This window comes from Lissotriton helveticus, chromosome 1_1 (genome assembly GCF_964261635.1).
Source record: "Lissotriton helveticus chromosome 1_1, aLisHel1.1, whole genome shotgun sequence".
NCBI lineage: Eukaryota > Metazoa > Chordata > Amphibia > Caudata > Salamandridae > Lissotriton > Lissotriton helveticus.
In genome coordinates, this window is record NC_136057.1 from 61,853,177 (window position 1) to 61,876,206 (window position 23,030).

At 45.6% G+C, this 23,030-nt stretch overlaps 1 protein-coding gene across 1 annotated transcript in view; it reads left to right on the plus strand.

Annotated features, from left to right (window-relative positions):
• LOC144824223 (uncharacterized) overlaps positions 1 to 23,030 on the plus strand; it is a 476,700-nt gene that overhangs the window by 178,344 nt on the left and 275,326 nt on the right. The gene's annotated exons all lie outside the window — the stretch shown is intronic.

Genomic DNA, 23,030 nt, shown 5'->3' on the forward strand with positions numbered 1-23,030 from the left:
CGGCAGACTCCGCCCTCTTTCGCTAATAAGGTGTCAAGAGCAAGTCGATTCTGCAAAACCATTGATCTGATCGCAACCATTTCGGTATTGACCAGCAGAAATCCATGAGCTGTTTCAGTAGACAGCACATCCACTATAGTAGACAATTTGCAAATTCTGTGAGTGTTCAGAACCACTCCCACTCCAGGTATCAGTGCACTGAAAATACTACCCATAATTTCACCTATACTTTCTCTTTTACTACGCACTAAGCCATTAGTATCTTCATTGCTTCCAGCTTTTCCATTCACATGGTATATTTTCGGGAAGACAATGCCAAAATAGCAGCTTCCATACCAGTGATCCGGCAATTTGAAATAAGCCTTGTCCCCACAAATATAATAAATTCCAGGAAACACAGGCTCTGACCCATTTTTGAAACCCCAACCTCCAATTACCTTGTAATTGTGTTCGCATTCACTGGAACCAATGAAAACATTATTATAATAGCTAGTCTTCTCGCGGTGAAGACATAACTTTCCTTTCTTTTCAAAATCCAGCAACAGAGCAGGTCCCGCCCCACCATTTGAGGTGCCTTCCATGTTCTCTGCCCACTTTGGCTTTTTCTGACTTTCGTCATTAGCCTTCTTTTGTATTTTTAATTCTTCTTTTCTCTGCCATGTTCAGGAACATCTTTTCCTGTTCACGCAAAGAACAAGTCAAGTTATCTCTGTGTGCATCAGCTATGTCAATGTTACCTATAGTCAAGAAGTAGTCTCCCATATATCTTATGGTGTCGCTTTTGGTATGTACAGGATTCAAGTTCCCACGTATAGGAAGTTCAGAAAAGATTACGTCATTATTAGAGTAATAGTACTGTAACGGTCCTCTTTTGTAAAATAAACTAGCTAAAATGCTACAGGAGATTCCATATGTCAATGGCAAGTGATGGTATGTCACGCCTTCAGCCACAGAAGTAGGTAGCTTCATGCAGACATAGCAATCTTCAATTTCCATAGTCTCTACATAGTGTATTAACAAGTTTGCAAAAACATTTAAGTGTGTCCTGTTCTTAATTCCATGGTAATGTAGTCCTCCCTCATCTGATGCTTCTAAGTCTCGTTTTGTTTGTCTCAGTGCTCTCTCATGTCTTGCTACACTCTGTGTTGTCAACTCCTCACTGTCTGTATTTACAATTTCAGTAGGGACAATGTTAGTATCTTTACTTACAGTGAAGGGTATAAAGATTGTTAGTCCTATCCAAATTACTATCAGTACTACTATACTACATATACACACCTTGCAGCACGTTTTGCAACGACTGCAACTAGGTCTACCATTCACAGTTGAATCAGACATTTCGGCTCAGAAGAAGTTTCTCGACCCCTCTTTGTGTCTTTACACAGCTAGCTTACTTTGTGCAAATTCACGGTGGTTCGTCTTCTTCTTCAGCAGAGTACTCAGGGACGGGCTCTCCGTCGCTTACGTCAGTTATATCAAGATCTTCAAGTTCTTCCAAAACGAGTGTCCATTCAGGAGACTTGTACTTCTTGTTTTGTCTTTTTATTCGTTCACTCCTTCTTTTGGAAGAGTTTTCTTCTTGCTCTGCTATCCGCGCACTTCTCCTTGCTTCTGCACGTTTTTCTTCCACCGTCTTTATCCTTAGCCTTAGTCTCTTTACGAACCTAGGCTCAAGGTTGTTTCTTTTCTTTAATCTCTTAGTTGGTACTTGGACTTCGCTTTCTTCTCTTATCCTCTTATTCTCTTTAGCTTGTGGCAATTCTGCTTCACTTTCTTCTTCTTCTTCTCTTATCTCGCTAGTTCCAGGGCTAGCATCAAATTCTTCTTCCTGGTTACTAATCTGGCCCTGTTCAGGAATATTTTGTTTTTGGCTTTCGATTGTCTCTGTTTCTGTTTCTGTTTCTGTTTCCTGAACCCGTTCTTCTAACCCTATCTGATCCTGTTCAAGCACTTCGATCTCTTGATTTTCTTCTGCTCGAACTATCACTCTATTTCTAAGCTGTCCCTTATCCACATCAGGTGTTAGCGGTGGTGTATCGAACACCTGTTCTGTCCCTGTCTGACCTTCTCCTTCCTCAGTTTTTATGTGAATCTCAAGCGGCTGAGGCTCTTCGCCTGTGCCTTGCTTTTCCTTACTAGTCCACTCCCTACCTTCACAAAGTCGCTCTCTTGTTCTGATGGGATCTTCGGTCAGATCAATCATCGGTATCCATTCTTCTGGCCATATGCTTGGCAGCTCGTCATCAGCTACTCCTGGCTCAGCTTCCTGGACCTCTTCAGCAGGCTGGATTCTTGGCAGTTCGTAGTCAACTACTCCTGGGCCAACGTCTGCTGTTCCTGCAGCCTGACTGGTGCTGGGCTGCTCGTTGTCAGCTGCTTCTGGTCTGGCTCCTGCAGAGTCCTCTGCTGGATGCCCTTCTTCTTCAAATTCTTTGTCTGGTAATACCTTCTGGGTGTGGCCAGCGTGGATCCACTGGGGAATACCTGCGACCTTCACTGCAGTGGTTGTTACCAGGATTACTTGGCGTTTCTTTCCCCACCTTGGTGCCAGACAGCTTGATCGAGTGTGCTTCTTTATTTTGACCCAGTCTCCTGGAACCAAGCTGTGGAGAGGAGTCGTTGGATTGAGGATGCCGTCGTCTCCAATCTGGCGAGAGATAGAACGCACTTGGTCACCCAATCTTCTGCAGTATTCAAGCACCAAATCATCAGTAATACTCAACAGTTTGCTTCCTGGCACCCATGCTTGTCTCATCACTCTTCCCATAATGATTTCATGGGGACTTAGGCCTGTCTTGCGGTCAGGAACACTTCTCAGTCCCATCAGGACCAGGGGCAGGGCCTTCACCCAGGTCATGCCAGTTGCATTAGTCAGCTTTGCTAGTCTGTTTTTGATAGTTCCATTTACTTGTTCCACTATTCCAGAAGCCTCTGGATGATATGCACAGTGAAGTTTCTGCCTTATTCCAAAGGCCTTACAGAGTTCAGCCAGTATTTCATTCTGAAAATGTCCACCCTTATCTGATTCAATAATGAATGGCACCCCGAATCTAGGTATCAGTTCTTTTAGTAAACACTTCGCTACGGTCAGTGCGTCACTTTGGGGAGTAGGGTAAGCTTCTACCCATTTTGAAAATACGCAAACAATGACAAGGACATATCGTTTCCCTTCACAACGGGGCATGGTGATGAAATCAATCTGTATCTTTACAAAGGGACCCCCGGATCTCCCAATTTTGCTCAGTTCAACCATTGTCCTTTTGCCTGGGTTCATCTGTTGACATGACAGGCACCTCTGGCAGAGGGACTCTGCTACTTTCCTGAACTTCTTACTGTACCAAGTCTGTTGAAATACCAGAATCATGGCATCCCTACCAATGTGTGATCCTTCGTGTATTAATCTTGCCATTGTGCCAAGCAAGTGTCGGGGTAACACAGGCATACCAGTTGGGCCCAAAATTACACCATCCACACGTCTCGGTCTACACCCATCCTCCTTCCATTTCTCTCTTTCTTGCCAAGGAGCCGACTCCTGCCACTCTCTCACTTCATCCCAAGTAGGCACTTCCTCAAACACTTGAAGTTGGCAGCTGGCTCCGATTCCCCCTCGTTTAGGATTAACGATATAGTGATCTCTGGCGCACCATTGGGCCACTCGATCAGCATAATCGTTTCCCAGTGATACTTTGTCCATGCTCTTCTTATGAGCACCGCATTTTACCACTGCCAGTTCCTTGGGTAACTGGATGGCCTCTAAAAGGTCATGAACAACTTTTGCATTCCGAATGGGAGTACCTGAGGAAGTCAGGAATTCCCTCTGTAGCCACAATTGGCCAAAGTCATGCACAACTCCATAACAGTACTGACTGTCAGTATACACTGTTATGCGTAGGTTCTTCCCAATTTTGCAAGCTTTTATCATAGCAATCAATTCGGCTACTTGTGCAGACTTGATGTTATATAGGTAACCTGCTTCTTCAATTTTTGTTAAAGAGACTACTGCATAAGCAGCACTCAGGCCTCCTAGTTCATGTCTTAGACAGGAACCATCTACAAACAGCTCTTTATCATGCTCAGGCAATGGCGTTTCTTTTATGTCTGGACGTGGTTTGGTGCTGAACTCTGTCAGATCAATGCAATCATGTTCATCATCATCCCCACCTTCCATTTCCAGGGAGTCGGGGAGTAAAGTGGCAGGGTTCAGAATACCGCACCTAACAATGCTTACATTTGCTGCACCCACAAGAATCCTCTCGTATTTAGTCAGCCGACTAGGGGTGAGATACTGCGTTTTAGTTCTGGTCAATAGAATTACCACTCCATGCGAAACATACACAGTCACAGGATGTCCCATGACTATGGACTCACTCTGTTCCAAACTTGCACAGGTAGCAGCTACTGCTTTCAGACAGCCTGGTAACCCAGCAGCTACTGGATCCAAGGTGGCAGAGAAATAGGCCACAGGCCTTCTGGTCGTGCCATGTTCTTGAGTCAGGACTGACAATGCGCAATTATTGCGAGTGTCACAGAATAGGGCAAACTCTTTGGAATAATCTGGCATTCCCAACGCAGGGGCTGTACACAGACAGTTTTTCAGTCTTGTGAAAGCCATTAGGCTTTCATCGTCCCATTTTACAATGTCTGGCATTCCTCTCGTGGTCATTTTTATCAAAGGCCTGGCTAAGACTGCAAATCCCAGAATCCACTGCCTGCAGTATCCTAGTACACCCAGGAACATTCTGACGTCTTTTTGAGTACGGGGCAACTGCATCTTTTGAATTATTCTCACTCTTTCTGATGTGACTTTTCTGACACCCTTTTCTATCTGGTGTCCTAGATATTTCACTGATTTTGCACAGAACTGTAGTTTGTCAGGGGCCACTTTATGCCCTTTCTCACACAGATGATTTAGGAGGGCAATGGTGTCAACTACACAGTCCCTATGACTTTTAGACGCCAGTAGAAGGTCGTCTATGTACTGCACTAAGACAGAGTTCCCAGGTAAGATCAAAGTCTCTAGACATTTTTTCAAGATCTGATTAAAGATAGAAGGGCTCTCTGTATACCCCTGAGGGACCCGGTTCCAGCAATACACGTGACCTTCGAAGGCAAACGAGAAAAGAAATTTGCTGTCGGGGTGCAGGGGTATCGAAAAGAATGCATGACACAAATCAATCACAGTGAACCACTCAGCATCCCAAGGAATCTGGTACAATATCACTGCTGGGTTCGGGACAATAGGGCAGCAGGGAACTACAATTTTGTTTACCTTTCTTAGGTCTTGCACTACCCTATACTTGCCACTAGGCTTCTTGATGCCCATAATCGGTGAGTTGCAAGGGCTGCTCATTACTTCCTGTATGATGTTTCCTTCTAATAATTTTTGAATTTCCAGAGTGACACCGGCTTTCACTTCAGCATTCATTCGGTAGGGCTTAGTGTTAGGATATACTGCATTGTCCTTGATGGCTATCTGTATGGGGTCCACATCTTTCATTAGTCCCACATCTTTTCCAGTGAAATCCCACACCTCTGGCTTTACTGCTTCCTGGAGTTCTTGGGGCAAGTCCTGCAGGGTCAATCTTTTAATTTCTGAGTCAGGTCTAAGTAACAATAGTTTATAAATGCCATCTTCATCTGGGGTCTGAATTTCAACACCTTTTGGTGTGCAAAAGATGGTACAGTTCATTTTGCACAGCAAATCCCGACCCAGTAGATTCACTGGACTGGTGTCACAGACGACAAACCTATGCATTTGTTTAAAATTTCCAATTGAAATCTCCATTGGTTCGGTAACAGGAGTACTAATCAATTGATTAGATACACCCACTACTTGGATATTTTCTCCCGAGAGGGGTAGGTTTGGAACGTCCACTGTTCTTACAGTAGAACGGGTAGCGCCAGTGTCCAACAGAAAGGTGACATCATTTCCGTCAACCTTTCCTTCAATGTATGGTCCAGACTGGTCTACCGGCAAGGAAGCGCCAAGTACGCACTCCTCGTCCTCCCCTCTCAGGCCCCGTCAGTACTGATCATTACAAAGGAAGGTATCATTTAGCAGATACTGCGAAGTTGCTGTATTTCTGTTCTCACCGCTTTCCCAAACTTCTATCTCCTCACCCTCTCCCTGTTTTCCCCTGTATACCTGCTTGGGTGCTCGAGGCACCTGAACTGTTTTTACCTGGGGTTGAGTCTTTCTTGGTCTTTCTTTCTGCGTCTGTGGAGTTAAATCAGGTGTTTTTGCATTATCATCTGTCAATTGGGGACACTCGTTTCGCCAGTGTCCAATTTCGCCGCACTGATGGCAGGGAAATTTCTTCATAGCCTCTTCCCTGCTAAATTTGGGCCGGGGCTTTCCTCCACCCCCTCCCCCAGGACTTTTGTTCTCCGCATTTTTAACCATGTTACTCAATTGTTTTTCCTGCTGTTCTGCGAGCTTTACTTGAGCCCACATCACTTTTTCTTTAAGGGCCTTTTTCTTTTCTGCCATCTCGTCCTCGCAGTACTTAGCGTACCGTAGGACCTCATCCATTTTCTTTGTATGCCAACAGATTTTATTATCTTTTATCCACTGACAAATTTCAGGTCTTAAACCATTTACAAACCTGTAAATAAAGTGCGTCATGTCCTTCAAATCGATGTTATCAATACCACTGTATGTTTTAAATACCTGCAATAACCTCTCATAGAAGGAGTGCACTGTCTCGTCCCTTTCCTGTGTTGTTCTATCTATTTTTGTCCAATCAGTTTCTTTTGCGGGCACCTTTTCTTTCAAATGCTGAATTACCTGCTCATACTTTCGCATGACATCCTTTGATGGCTCCCCTGTTTCCTTATTTCTTGGATACTCCTCACTGGGCCAGTCTATGGCTATTTTACACTGGGTCCATAAATCTACCGGAACCACAATGTCGAAAAACCCATCCAGGTCTTTCCACAAACATTTCTGTACCTTCACGAACCTTTCCACCTGCCTGTACCAGTCTACTGGTTTCTCTCGTAATTTTGGAAAATCGTTCGTAAAGGACACAATATCCTGTCTAGACCAGGGGACATGCACATATTTCCCTCCAGGTACTTCGCGCATGGGGCATAACTGCTCAGGTTTTTCTACCTCCCTTAAAGCAAATTCAGGAGTCACTTGTCGGGAGCGAGCCTCTTCCCTCTTTTTCGCCCACCTGCTTCTCCATCTTTCCACATCTCCCCATTTCTGCAGTACCCCCAATAATTCTTTAATCTGCAACTTTGTTCCCGCCACATTCAGGTGCTCTATATCTTTGTCTGAGAAGTCTGCTCTGTACGGTTTCTGTAAGGGCTTGGATTTCGAGATATCTACCCCCATACTAGCTGCGGTTTCGGTCAGTTTTTCGTGGAGCACTCTGGTGTTCCTTGTAAAGCTTTTACATATAAACGACAATTCTTCTTCAGAGTAGGTATTCAATCGATCCAACCCCACATTTCCTGCCATTAATTCTTCTATTTCTACCCTCAGCTTGTAGAGGTCTAAAGGTTTCGTTTGCGGAGTCTGTTTCTCTAATTCACGACTCCAACTCTCAATTTCATCCGGAGTTACCAGAGAGACATTCCTAGTGCCTGTTGCTGACTCTAATTTAATTTCTTTCGCATTAAAAGGGTTATGCCTCTGCTGCATTCCCTTTCCGGTCGGTTTGTTTGGCAAGTCCAAGAACGCAACTTCAGACTCGCACTCACTGGACTGATCATCTATGATTATCGGTTCCTGTCTCGGGGGTGCCATGACTGGGGTCATAACTGGAGTAATCGGATTTCCCTGACCATTTCCATATAACGGGACCACTGGTCCAATAGTTACTGGAATAGTCAATGCCTCAGGACTGGTATTTAACTGGGAGATTTTCTGAATTATTTCTGTCCTTTGTCTAGCTAGAGCCTCTTGCTCCTTTTCCACTAGTATCCTTCTTAAAGTCGTATCATGTAATATCTGTGGGGTCAATGGAGGAGTAAAACTCGGGGCAGTAGGATGCGTTTCACTTGGTCCCCCACCATAATTTGGTTTCGGGAATCAAGTTCCAGTGTCAAAGGACCTGCGCTCTTCCTCATATGGAGGTTGAACAAAAGGCAGTCCTGAATTCGATGGTTTCTCTTCGTTTTCATACAAGGGTCTGGGAAAGAAAACTTTCGTACGTGAATATTTTTCTTCCTGGCTTGCGGGCACTTTGGGATATATAGCCCTTGTTTCCGCTGGTTCGGGTTTCTAAAAATAGGGCAATACTTGACCACCCCCTCCCAGTCCTAGGGATCTGTCTTCTTCCTTGAGGAAGTGGCGTCGGGGAGCATCTCCTGCACTGGAAGATCGGGTTCCCTCGTTATAAGGTGGCGGACTTCTGGTACAGATGTCATCTATCAATTCATCATCTGACTCCCCAGGGGCCCCCCAATGCTTACACTTTTCGGTACTTTTCTCACCCGCTGCAGGGTTATGACATGCCGGCATCATGGGAAACAGACCCTCAACAATCATGCTCTGCCTCCACTGTTTCATCCTTTTATCCCTGGACTCCTGTTTCAGCCTGGGGTACCACTTGGTCAAACCCTTGTCCATTCGGGGTCTTTCTCTTTCAAAAGCCTCAATCTCCCATTCCTCTAATGCCTCATACTGCGTTAGTCTCGGTCTGGGATGCAGTTCATTCATCCGAGTTCTTAAATTAAATAAGATCCTACCATTGAAAGTACCATCTAACGGAAAAGCCAATACTCCGTCATCTTTTGTGTACTTCACCCAATTCTCCAACCACACACAGGTATTGTACCCTCGGTCAAACATCATGAATGAGGCAGGAGTATTGGGTGGTGGGACAAGAACACCTTCTCTAGATTTAATCGGTTTGTCCGTTTTAAAATAATTTTTCACCTTACTTACAAGGGACATTTTTCTCTTGGTTCCGTACATAATATCGTATCTATTAGTCTTCCACTGATCCCTTTCAAACCCTAGGTGCCTTGGATCAGGTCGAGTTCCTGTAGTCTGCGAGTGCCACATACGACTTCTACGCTAAACTTTGTTTACAAACTACCTCCAATCAGAACGCGCTTCAGAAATCCGTGCGACCAATGGGTGCGCGACTCTGAATAATCTCCGCCAATGGGTGCGCGGCCCCTTCGTGAGACAGTTCCCACGCTCTGGCGCTCACCCCTCCTTTACAATCTCAGCTCCGCTACCCGCCGCTGCTTCTTCCAATCCCAGCGCGGCACAGAGTGACGTCAGAGGCGCTTCGCGACTGACTCCCTCCCTTCACAAGGTAACGGAAACTTTCTTTCTTTTAAAGTGCTCAGTGCTTGGTTATTTTACAACAAATACATATTCGCCACAGTGCTCAAGTGTCTAGACAGAGAAAGAATTATTTTACTGCAAGTAAACTACTTCCATTTACTTTTCACTCGCTGCGGGTAGATCTCTTCCGCCTACCCTTCACTCTAGCATCGGTGAACCTGTTATTCCCCTAAACTCATCCACTTCTTTCCGGGATATATTCCGAGTTTAAGGTTTCCCAGCGGACCCCTCTGCTTTCACGCTAGCTCCGAGGAACCTGCTACTCTTCCGATGTGACCCTTATTAGGTTACGCCACTATGGGAATTTTGCCAATGAACCCCGTTACTGACATTTATTCACACATGTATTCAGAAAACCCTAGTTAGTGCTTCCCGGTTATCTAAACCTGCACCTAACTTTCCTCGAGCCTGTGACCTCAGGACAATGGATTCTATTCACCACTTGCCCTTTCAATTCCCCGGGGAGTTCGGACAACACAGAACTAAACGGTTGACAAATGCATGGATTAATACATATAACAATATAAGAACAAGAATAATAACAATACAGCAATTCATGAATTCCAAAACAGCGTATTCACAAGAGAATGATCAGGTCTCTTAGAACAGCCGCTCTTCTAGCAGCATCAATATACTAGCAGCTTCCGACTCAACTAGTCCAACTAATCCCTGCCTTACTCTCAACTAGTCCCTAACCATCCTCTGGCTACCAGTAAAACTGATAGAGCGCGCGAGGCCACCCGACCAATAATTTTCGCCGTTTCCGGCTTCAGGGCCCATATACTTTCAAATCACCATATACATCGATCAGGTGACTTCACGAGCTCTACCAATTTGTGTGTGAGTTCCCTACTATTATTTCTCAGTGCACCCGACTTACCATCCACCGATGCGGGTACCTAATGACCACAATGAATCAGGGAGCTAGCTGTAAAAGGAAAGGCAGCAAAATACAAACCCAACCAATAACATTCAAAATACTGTTTGAAATGACCACGGACAACGGGAAGTTTTAAAATGTTTATCTAAAGTTCATTTGCTTCATTCATAAGGTACATCAATATAAGGCAATCAATAACCAAGATAACGTAAATGATGTAACTGTAAAGAAATAACGACAGAGTAATCATTGAAATACTGATATAAAATGTAACGAGAAGATACTACGCTATTCAATAATATTTAAGCATGGGCGGACTATGTAGGTATAACTACAGGAGGGCCTATAAAGAGTAACACGCTTCACTTAAGGTGAACGGGCCTTTAAACAATCTAGGCAATGAGGTTCTAGACCATATCAGAAAATGACAAACTGCAATGCAAAATATAATTTCTAACAAGTGAGAAGACATAGGAACAAACTTATGGAAAAATGCAAATGACTTTCAATAGTTGCGGAAAGACATGGAAAAATAACATATGCAATGGTAAACTTTATTGAAGCAAAAGTTAGAAATTCAGAAGGTGCAAGATTTAAGAGGTTCAGAGCAATATTTACCTAGAAAGGTGTGGAAACCAAACCCTGGCCACGGGTCAGTTAAGGACAGGAAACCCTCAAGGAAGGATACCCCTCAAAGGACAGCAGGTGCAGAATGGACACCCCGGATAGGACAGGATACCCTCGGATTAGGAATCAGGACAGGACCTCAGGACAGGACAGCAAACCCTCAGGACAGGACCGCTCAGGACAGGACCGGAACCCACAGTTCGGAAGCAACGCCTGCGCTCCACCCGCTCTGCAGTTATCGATCAAGACCCCGATTGGGTCAGCGAACTCCCAGCAAAGTGCTTCGCCAGCACTTTAAGGTTCAGTAGAACCTTAGTCTATGGTCAAATTCGGACAGAGTGCTCCGCAGCGCTCTGTATCTTCAGTCACCTACTGAGTACGATGGGTCAGTGACAGGTCAGCTAAACCAGACAAGTCGGACGGTTCCCTAGGTGAACCCAGGGTAGATATACAGTTTGGGGACAGTGTACCACCCCCCAATGTTGCAAAGTGTCAAAATCCTTCAATTTCGATTGGTCCTAAGGTAGGATTTGGGTAACACACCAATCACAATTCAACATTTCAAGCCTGTATTTGCATGTTTGGGCACCGCCTAGTAAGATTGGGGTTCCCATGAGAAGCTACACGGCAAGCAGCAATACAATATTACATTGTAACATATAAGGAGCCACATTCGCTGTTCTCGCAGGGCAGAGGTGACTTTCTCAGGAGCATCTCGCCCATCGCTGCCAACTGGCTATGTTCCATCAGTCAAGGTCTACTGTGCTGCCGAAGTTGCGCAGGCGCAGAAGGGACCTCCAATATGGCTCTCCTTTCACTCAGACCCCCATTCCCCGCGGTACATGAAAAGTAAGCGAAAACAAATTAATACATAATAATGTCATCATGAAAACACATCACAGGGTTTGTACTTTCTACTTATCATTATAAAATATACTTATGCAGTTTAAATGTTAGCTACATTGATACAGACACGAGAGCAGTGGCACGATCAGTACCACATGATGGGCACAGCTATGGATTACGCATGCGCATAAATTTCCCTCCACTTCTGCAGACGCGTCAGGACACGTGAGTGTGGCTGACGCATGCGCAGTAACTAAAATACAAGCGGCGGCCATATTAAAGTACACTGATTAAATGTATTAGAAATACACGTAGGCAAGCTTCGTAAACTTTGCCTAAACAAAATAAACGTTAGTAGAACATACCTTTGTTACTTTATTACACATAAACGAGGTTCTTGACTTCGGAAAGCCGCAAAATATGCGAAGCTTTGCTTCATCAGAAGGATATCATAGCCTTTCGATAAGTTATCCCAAAAGAGACCCCTTATTTTCCTAGTTTTGTCCCCCTCTATACGCAATGTTATTTCGTATAATTTATGGGGTTTGCTAACTCTGGTGTCTGCAGTTTCCACTTGAATGTATTAATTTGTGTCCACTGTCTCCAGAAGATTCATCAGGATCTTGCGACCTATGGTCACTTCTGCTGCGCTGTCTAGCATTGTCTGGGCCCACTCTCTGTTTTTCAGTTGTGTCCTCAGTATCCTCTGCATGTTTTATTTTAATACTAGCTACCTTCTTTTTTGTAAATTGTAATTTACTTTGATGAGCAGGTTCCTTGTCTTTGGACTTGACGTGCTCTTCTTTGTTTTCTGACCGTCCTCTTCTTTCCGATTTCTGTGAGGAAGTCTGAAAAGATCGAGAGAGACGTGTATCAATATCTTGATATCTGTCAGGTTTTCTCAATTTATCCCTATCTCTAAGGTTGTATCTTTTCTCAGAGGGCTCGCTTTGGGGAGACTTGCTTCCTCGTTCTGGAGATCTATCTCTTTGTTGAGGAGACCTTCCTCTAGACTGAAACCGTTTTTCTCTGGGAGTGGATTGTTTATTACCCTCCCAACTCGTTTTTGGAGTGTTGAGATTATTTTTAATAAATGTTTTTTCAGGATTTTCAGTTAGTTGGGGTTTTAGGGGTTTCCCACCCAAACTATCTCTACCTAGTTCTTCATAGGATTTTTCTATGATTCTGGCAAGTTCAAATGGTTGTTCTGCTATATCTGTTTCTTTCAATTTCTGGAGGCAGGTTATACCGTCAATTGTCAATTGAACTAATTCTCTATAAGCTTTTGTTAATTCTTTTAGTTTAACTAAAAGTTCTTGGTCTGACATTTTTTCAATGTTGGGATGGGGTGTGTAGCTGGCTAGAACCGGCCACGTGGCTCCTGGTCTACCTAGTGGACCGAGCCTGGTAATGTGATTTTGATGTTTTAGGGCGCCATTCAACCAGAGCAGGTGCTCATGGTATGTTAGTAGAATGTCAACGTCCTCGAAAGGGGCGTATTCATCTGGAGGTTCCTCTATTTTGTAATAGTGGAAATCTTGTGTCACAGCGTGTGCTGCTGGAAAATGTATCCATGAATAGAATACCTCTGTCTGCCGATATTCATGGGCCTCTACCACAAATATGACTGTACCACCTCTTGATGATAGTCCATTTTCTATAAGTTTAAGAGTTATAGTTCTTCTTACATTTACCGGAATGATTATAGCATTCGGGTCTTCATCTCGGAGACTTGTGTCATCCGTTAGAAGTTGAGCTGCTATTTTAGCTCTCTCCCTTTCGTCGTCACTTTCCGTCATTTTTCTGACAGAAAGTTTTTTTGTTGCAGAGCAAGTTTCAAGGAAACAAAGATTAGGTGCACAATATTTTGGAACACTGTATCCTTCAACGTTGACTAAACCAAAAACTAATACTTAGGAATCTCTTCCTACTAAGTTCCAGCGGATATTAACCTTTTACCCACTCCAGACGTCTATTGGAGTTTTTACGGGAAAAGGGGTCTGTGTGAAAAGCACAACTGAGTTACTCTAGTATCTTACGTTAGATTATCGCCTTACCAAATGTTGGGCGCCATGTAGTGTAGTTCCTATATTCCCAATAGGCTCTGTGCATTGGAATAACATAAACCTCAGTTTAGACGTAGGACTGAGTTCATCTAGGTCTCTACTGAATATGTTAGACTTAATTATGAATGCCAGCTAGCTCAGAGGTCACTAGAAACTTTCTCGAATGAACAGGAAGGAGTTAACTTTACTGATTAGACAAGAAGGGATTAGTTTCTGACAATCGCATAAACATGACAACTTTTCTCCCCCCAGAATAAGGAGTATATATCCAGAGTCGTGTGAAGACAATAGATAGCTATTTCACTCAGTCAATCGTGCATGCTTAATTTCACCAGGAGTGCAGAGAAATAGAGAGACAGGTGTTTTCAATAAAAGTTGTTATTTATTGAGCAGTCTTCTTTCTCATGCAGAGAAGTGAGTTTCCACAATTGCAATACTTATCATGAAGTAAAGTGCGTACAGTAAAAGGAGTATTATGAATTAATACTGTAAAAGAATTGATATGGTTTCTGAGCCATATGATACTTTAAAACGGATAAAATATATACATACATAAAATCATTGACAAAACGTACTCAAATGGTGCTTCTAAGATACGCCTACCCCGGTGTACCTGACCTAAGCCTAATACGTGGGAATGAGTAAGTAAATTGCAGTTTAAGTTAAGTTCGTTTTTGCCAAGAATCTGAATCAAGAATTCTCCACGGTTCTAATCAGCTCCGTACCTTGGACATAGAATGAAGGAGGTCTTGTATCTCTCTCTCAGGACTCGATCTCCCAGCAACCCGCATGGGTGACTGGAAACACTGGAGCTGGAATTCCTCAGCAGGAGAAAAGACAGCGTCTCTCTCAGTGCGTCAAATGGGAGGGTCGGCTTCCTTCAGCACTCGCATCAGCTGGGCTTCGGGCAAGTAGATAGCCGCTCTGCTCCAAACCACCGTGTGTTTGCTTAAGGCAACGTTGGTATATTTATACCTGGAAGGTGCCGGGTTTGACGTAAGGTTGGACATAAGACGTCACTAAGAACTTACAGTTCTTTCTGGACTCCAGGAGTTCTTGTGCAAATCAAAACAAAAGCAGGGGGAATTCCCGGGCTGCTGGAGGCTTGGCTTGTTTAAAGAACGCGTTGTACTTTCTAGGAGTCTATGGGAATAGCCTTGCCATATTTGGACTGCATTGGCTATGACTAAATATGGATATGATTCTTATGCCTTTATAAGGATATGATTTGTTATAACCACATAAGGGCATGAATCGGGAATATCTAACTGGGGTCCTAGATACATACACATCAGCTTGTGACAAAGCTATTAGCTCTGCTGCTTGATCTGACTTCTGTGGTATACGAGCTGTCTCCACTACTGTCTGAAGTGTCATATGCAGCTGAGGTCGTGTCATCTGGTAACTTCATACAAGACCCATCAACCTATAGTTCCCCATCTACATCTGAAGGGGACGTATGTTGCAAATCGATGCAACCCTTTGTCTGTTCCTCAGTAAGGAATATAGAATCAGGAGACTCCTTTGATTGAGTCTGAGTCGCTGGATACGGCAACAAAGTAGCTGGGTTCAGAGTCGCACATCTCTTTAGGGTAATGTGAGGGGCCAACAGTGTCAACTCGTATCCTGTCAAACGAGCACTAGTCAAGTGCAAAAATTGCTATTCTGCACAAGAAATCCAAGGCAGGCAGCATAAACCTTCTGAAAATGATGATTTTGATCAGAATAACTCATCGGATTGACATTTGGCTACACTTTTTTGTGCAAGGAGTCTATTTTTGGGGGTGGGGGGTGGGAGGAAGGAAGTGCCCAGAGTCTCCAACTTCCTGTTGCTGTCCAGCAGGCTCCTCCCAGTGTTTTGTCCATGTCCTGGTCACTTTTGATTTGGATCTGGAGCTGGAAGGATTACTTTTTGTGGCTGCTGCTGGATATTTGTATTTGAGGACTTTTGGGACTTTGGAGTTTGGATCACTTTTGGATTTGAGATTTTACAAGTATGTTGGTGTTATTTGTTTGGGGCATTGCAGTTGCTGCAACTACAACTTTAAAACGTTTTCACAACTTAAAAAATATATATATTGTGGGTAGCCACAGTATCCAGTAGGCCCAGGGTTAGTCATGGGTGCATGATACAACTGTTTCTGTGAGTTTTTGAACTTAAATCTCATTTATGTAATGGAATTTTAGCTCACTGTTATATGTGGATTTTTTATTTTTTTTATTTTGGGGTGCCTGTAAAGCCTCACTAGCCTGTAGGCCCAGGGGTAGTGAGTGGTGCATGTACCAAGTCTTTCTGTGGGGTGTCTAGAATTTAAAGATCCTGCCTGGTGTGCAGCCTGGGCCTCTCCTGTTAATAAGGGGCCAAAAAGAAAGGCCATTTATGTTCTGCCCACCCTGACGCTCGAGCGGCCTGTTCAAAATTTAGTAAAAAAGCATCTGGGTCCTCTCCTGCACTATACTTCTATAAGGGTATGGCCGGAAAAGCAGTTTGGGCTCCTGGTTTGTTGGGAACAAGTTTGTTGACATCGTCCTCTTTGTCAGATACCCTATATAAATTTTCAAGGTGTGATTAATGGTTCTGTTAATGTTAATGTTAATGTTAATCAGCATTTGTTGAGCGCTCGTACGCCCGGAGGCTTCATGGCGCTATAGAGAGGAACAAGGCGCGACAGTCAATTAGTAGAGATGAAGCAGTTCAGTGATGTGCCTGAGAGAAGAGCCAGGTCTTCAGGGAATGTCTAAAGCTGAGGATGTTGTCGCTCAGTTTTAGATGAAGGGGAAGAGAGTTCCAGAAGGCAGCTGCAAGGTGGTCAAAGCAGCTGCCTCCGAGACGCTTCCTCTTATACGGAGGAACAGTCAGGAGGAATTTATGGGTGGACCGGAGGTTGCGGGAAGGACTGTATCTTTTAAATAAGTCTCTAATGAATAGGGGGCCAATGTCATGTAAAGACTTAAATAGAATGCACCCGGCTTTGAAGGCCACGCGTTGCTCAACCGGCAGCCAGTGTAGCTGTTTCAGGCCAAGTCTGACTGATTGCCTCCTAGGGATGTTCAAAAGAAGTCTGGCTGCTCGGTTCTGAACCAGCTGGAGGCGTTTAAGCTCTCCAGTTTGGAGCCCAAGGTAGAGACTGTTGGAGAAGTCCAATCTGGACAGAACCAAGGAGATGACGATCTGTGTAAAGGCCGCTGAGGAGAAGAAACAGGCAATTTTTTTAATTTTCTTCAACTGAAAGAAGCTGGAGGACACAACTGCTCCCACCTGTTTTTTTAAAGAGAGATCCTCACTAATGAAGATACCTAGGCTCTTGGCCGAGGGTGACTTAGATGGAGGGGCGCCCATACTGGAGGGCCAGAAGCTGGGATTCCAACTAAGTGTACTCTGTCCAGGCAGGACCAGTTCGGTCTTGCCTGGGTTAAGTTTCAGATGATTGCAGCTCATCCAACTCAGAATGTGGGACATGGTGTTTTGAAATTCTACCACAGAGTCCTTGGTGTTCAAAGAGAAGATGAGCTGCAAATCATCAGCATAGTTGAAGATGGTTACCTTTGCTTTCCTGAGGGAGTACAAAAGGGGGCGTAGGTACAAATTAAAAAGCAGAGGAGATAACGAGGAGCCTTGAGGTACTCCGCAGATAGTGGATATAGTAGGAGCCGTGAAGGAGCCCAGTCTGACCGATTGAGTTCGGCCAGAGATAAATGAGCGGATCCAGCTCAGCGCAGGGCCCCTAAGGCCTGCCTGCTCGACACAGTCGACCAAGATGGTATGGTCGACCGTGTCGAACGCAGCAGAGAGGTCCTGTAGCACCAGAGCCTGATGGATCCCTTCATCCGCGTTCCGCCTCAGAGTATTCTGCACCGAAAGAATGACCGCTTCGGTAGAATGGCAAGGGCGGAAGCCAGCCTGATTAGGTGCAAGATACTCTGATTTTTCCAGAAATGTGGAAATGCTGTCACAGACGTGAGACTCCAGAAGTTTGGCACAGTATGGCAGCAAAGATATGGGTCTGTAGTTGAGCGGATCTAGCGGGTTAGCTCCTGCCTTTTTTATAAGGGGGATGAGGAGGGCTTTTTTGAAGTTGTATGGAACTTTACCCTGAGTAAGTGATCCATTCAGCATGGAAAGTAAGCACCCGGGGAAACTGGCGCCCACTTCTTTCAGAATGTGAGGGGGGCAGATGTCATCAGGGGAGCCGGATTTGACCTTTGTAAGGAGTTTGGATAAATTGGCATTTTCAATAGGGGGATAGGAGTCCAGGGTAGCAAAATTATGAAAAGTGTCTGCAAAAAGAAGAGGAGGCTGAGTGGTAGGAATACTTTGTTTAATGGTACAGATTTTATCGAAAAAGAAGGAGTTTAGTGAGTTGCAGAGCTCCTGGGTGGGGACCATCGGGAGAGAGGTTCTGTCACTGGTGCTAAGGTTTTCCACAATATTGAACAATTCTCTTGATTTATTATGAGCCTTGAGAATTTTTACCGAAAAGTAGTCAGTTTTGTGTTTCAGAATAAGCTTTTGGTAGTCCTTACGAGCCTTACAGTAGTTAGCCCTGTCTTTTTCTGAGTAGGCTGTTCGCCACTTTCGCTCCATTTGACGGACTTCGAGTTTAAGAGTTTTCAAATGAGGTGTAAACCACCTATGAGCGTCATTGGGGCGAGAGCGGGGAAAGTTGGTACAGGGAGCATGAGCATCAGCTGCCTGAAGTAGCCACTCAGAGAAGGCTTCTTCCATTTCTTCGATGCCCTGATCGAGTGAAGGAAGGGAGGAGGTTAAGGATCCAATAAAAGCGGGGATGTCAACATTCTTCCACATTCTAGTCTTTCCTCCTAGCTGGGGCAGGGGCTTTCTACTTCTTTCAGTGGTCATGGTGAAGTTGATCAGAAAATGATCCGACCAAATGCAGGGCGTGATGGATTTAATAGCCAGGGAGATGTTTTGAGACCAAATTTGGTCTAGGCTATGCCCTTTATCATGCGTTGAAAGGTGAATATGTTGAATGAGGTTCATGTCTAGGAGGGTCTCTTTCAGCGTAGCTGCCTGAGAGTCAGACTCAACCGAGTCCAGCCAGAGGTTGAAATCTCCCAGCAGCACGATTTTATTGTGGGAAATTATCAAAGGGGCGAGTTGTTCTGCTAGGGATGCCGTGAAAGTGGGCATATTTTGAGGGGGGCGGTATATGAGGATCAGAAGTAGTGATCCAGTATTCATGTCCATTTTAAAAATCAGGTTGTCTGATCCTATTAAATCAAGGGATGGTAAGGAAGAGACTTTATGGGTGTTGCGGATAATCGCAGCTACCCCTCCGCCCCTTTTACCGGCTGGTCTGTTGACATGCAGGATGTAATAGTTCGAGGGAACTGCAGCCAAAATGTCAGGCAGGGACAGGTTCTGCTGAATAGTTCCCTATCATATTGGGCTGATGACATGTGTCTTTCTTCAGCCCATTCTAATTGTTCCTGACCTTGTATGAGTTTCTGGATGAGGTTCTCCATTACAGCAGTGTAATGGAATTATCCCACTTCTGACACCACGTGTGGATAATTATGAATAAACTCGTACTATTAAGTGGTCAGAAAAAGGGTTTTATTTAAGGGTATTCTCTAAATCCACACATATAATATTTGATATCAATATGATGTGTAGGACATCTAACCTGGGCTTCTATTGGAATTCTATAGCGCATATTAGCAAGCCCATTATCGCCGTTTTAGCGGCAGTTTCCTGCAGCTAAAACAGCGATAATATTAACGAAGTTCTTGCTCATATGCCCCATAGTTCTCTCAGAAATATCACCAAGTCCGAGAACACTTTTACCATGCACTTATTTGGTCTACCCCTCAGCTATCCACTTACACCGCTTCGTTTGGACTTGGGGGTTAAGCCAATTGCAGACAAAATTGCCCTTAGACCCCTGATATATTGGCGCCACGTATGGGTAAACCCAGAACTGGCTATGTATAGGGACGAGTTAAAGGAGATACTGGGCCTGCAGGGCGCAGGGAAACTACAGTGGCTAGCATATGTCAGGAACTCATTTTTGGAGCTGGGCAGAGCGAGGTTATGGCATAACTCTGAGGAAGCTTGTACTACAATCGCTAGAAAGGAACTGGTTTGGAGCTACAGGGAGGTCAAACTTGCCTGTTTACGGGGGCATGGCTTAGCAAGCCATCATGGCGGACGTGTGCTGAGCGAGCTCCATCTAGCCCGCTTTTCATCCTGCAATTATCCTGGTTCCTCTGACCCCCGAGTGATTCTGGAGGAGTCTCCGCAGTGCTGACTCACCCCTGAAGGATGCCCGGTGTGATTTTGAGGTGCCCACGCACGCTACTGGCGGAGAGATCACGCCGTATGAGGGACACGGCCTGGTTGCCAGCAGAGGAGCCGGAGCGTTGCGTGTTGATCTCCAGGGGGCGCTGAGTGCCTTGTGACTATCTGGGTCCCACCCGCAGGCGGAGTCGACTATCATGCGGGCCTAAAGACATCGGGGGCGACGGGGTGGCAGGAAGATTGCCTGCCGTACTGTGGCCTTGAAGTGAGGCCGGCGGCAAGACTACAGGGAGATGGACGGCGGCCGGGTCGGGCCGCGCTGGTGAGGAGAGCTGTAGCGAGGCCGGACCAGTGGCTGTGGCCTGGACCCCTGATTATTGGAGCGCTTTTCAATGGATGGCACCATGGTGGGTAGAGGCCTGCGATGCGGGTGCTGGGGGCAGCCTGCAAGGATTCCCCCCCCCCCAGGGGCCACAGTGCGGGATCGGCAGCACAGGCTGCATGGGGATGGACTGAGTTCTTACTTTTGGTCCCCCCTCCTCTTGAGTGCTCCCAGGCCGGGAGCGCACATGGCGGTGGCCTGTAGGATCTTGGCCCCTACCCGCACATGTGGCTGATCACCCGGGAGGCCCTGGAGACATCGCGGCCTCTGGGATTGACTGCCACATCTCGGCTCTGTAGTGCGGCCTGAGTAGGACCGGAGAGAGAGGCACGGAGGTCAAGCTGGGCCGCGCAGGTGAGGAGAGCGGGGAAGAAACAAGCGCTGTGGCCTGTCGTGGAGTCTTCTGGTGTGGGTGAAGAGACAGCTCATCGCAGCAGTTCCCCCCCATACGTAGGGCTGCAGGAGGGGATTGGCGGCGTAGCCTCGCAGCCGGGGATTGGCGGCAGAGCCAGGCCGCGTGGGGTGAAACTGGGTGCTCCGCAATCACGTTCGCAAAACACAAGGCCCCCCCCGGGACACCTACATCAGCGGCAAATCAGACCACAGGGCCCTGGAAATTGGTGGTTGCTGTGATCAGTGGAGGCACAAGGCCTGGGATGTACTTGGGCCCCCTCCATCACCTCATAAGCGTACTAACATTGGCGGTTTGTCGGTCCGCGCACACATAGCGGGGGGGCTCCTAGCGGACTCAAGCCCCGGGGGTGACTCAGCGGCCCTGGTTCCGCGGCGACCCTCATAGGTGCCGAACGGGGATTCAGATCGGACTGTGTGGCCTGCCCTGAAGAAGATCTTTGGATTTGTGCCTAGCACAGCTCCTCCCAGGTCTGCGACAGTGTGGTAAATAAATAAATAATACCCTATTTTTGAATGCATAAATGAATAACAGATAGCTCAATAAATAAGAGTCAAGATTCGAGGTAGTAGGAGTTTTGCAGGTTTAATACAGCATAAGGACAGGAACAGGACGACCTGCACGGGAATAGGATGGCAGCTGCCGGGGACAGGATCGGGAATGACGGCTAACTTTTAATAACAGTACATGAGCATATATACATAACGCAAACACATAGCATTACATTGCAATAGGCGTAGCAGTGGGTGGAGCAATAGGCGTGACGCGTAGCAGTCGCGAAAGATAAGGGTGAAAAGAGGTGTAACAGGGCGTATACATAGACATGTGATGCAAACGTAACAGAATATGTCATGAATGGGGCGGAAACCATGGAGGGGGCTACCTGAGGAGCCGGGACCTCTAACCTAATGGTGCGCGCAAACTGGCGATGACGTGTCACTAGGAGAAGCTGGGGGCTATGAACTCTGTGCTAGGAGCAGAGACTGAAGTCTGGAGAGTCAGGGCGACATGTACCTAAACAGTATCTAGTATCTGATGTTTAGAGAACATGTTGATATAAACTAGAAGTCAGGAGGGGAAAGGCTAACAGACACTAAGACTGGACCATGCATTATTCTACATGTAGTGCGTGATGAAGAATATTAAATGACCATTAATACAGTATTTCTCTAACATGGGGCCGTAAAGGCTAGACAATGACGGAAACTATTGATGCAGTTCAGTAGCTTTAGGAATGCAGAGGAGGAGGACTGAACTGATAATCTGGAATCATAACATACTCTTGGCAGACTCAGAGGCAGAGCCAGGCTGAACCGGGCACTGTGAGGCAGGAAGTAAGTGAAGGGTCGAGGATACAGGTGGGGGCTGTATCACTCCTCCGCGAGGCTTCAGGAGACAGGAGACAGGAGCTGAATCTGGTGTCCGGGCCCTTTTGAGGCCTAGAAACGGGGACTTTACAATGGAATAACGTGCACACTGAGAAACGTGGCAACGTAGCTTTACATAGGCCTGATATTCGTAGTATTCACGAGAACTGGAAACTGCCATACTAGAGGTGGACACAACTGTAATTGCGTCTTTAATCAAACATGGGGAATACATATGCATATTTAATCATGCACATATAACATATGATGGAGGACGCGTAGGGACACAGAACATAGCAAAATGTACTTTTCCACATTCCCTCCTTGTCACTACGTTTCCTTCAGGAAACATCAATATTCATGATACCATCTATCATTTCATACAGTATCATTTGCTCGTCTCGAATTGTCTTGGAACGGGATTTAGAACGGGGCTTGGGACTAGGAATACAAGAGGTAGCACAAATGCCGCAAATCGCAGGGCCACATTGTATACAGAGGCAGCAGCTGAATATGATCGCTACTGCAATACCTAGAAAGGACAAGACTTTCCATCCCCAGGCGGAAATTATATTCCAGAACCAACCGGACCATGTCCAGGTGCCTGGATCTTGGTGTAACAGATGAGCAATTTTATGGAGTCTGGTTATAGCTGAATAGACAGACGGCGCGTTATTTGGAATGAAAATGCAGCAACTAGATCCGATGACTCTACAGGCCCCGCCCCTATCGGCCAATATGACGTCAAGGACGAGACGATTCTGGAGCACAACAATTCTCATAAAGGATTGTTCTTCGGTTAAATTACTTAGAGCAGAAGTAGTCTCAATTACTACTGCTTCGAGGGTTCTGGTTAATCTACGTATCAGTTTACTATT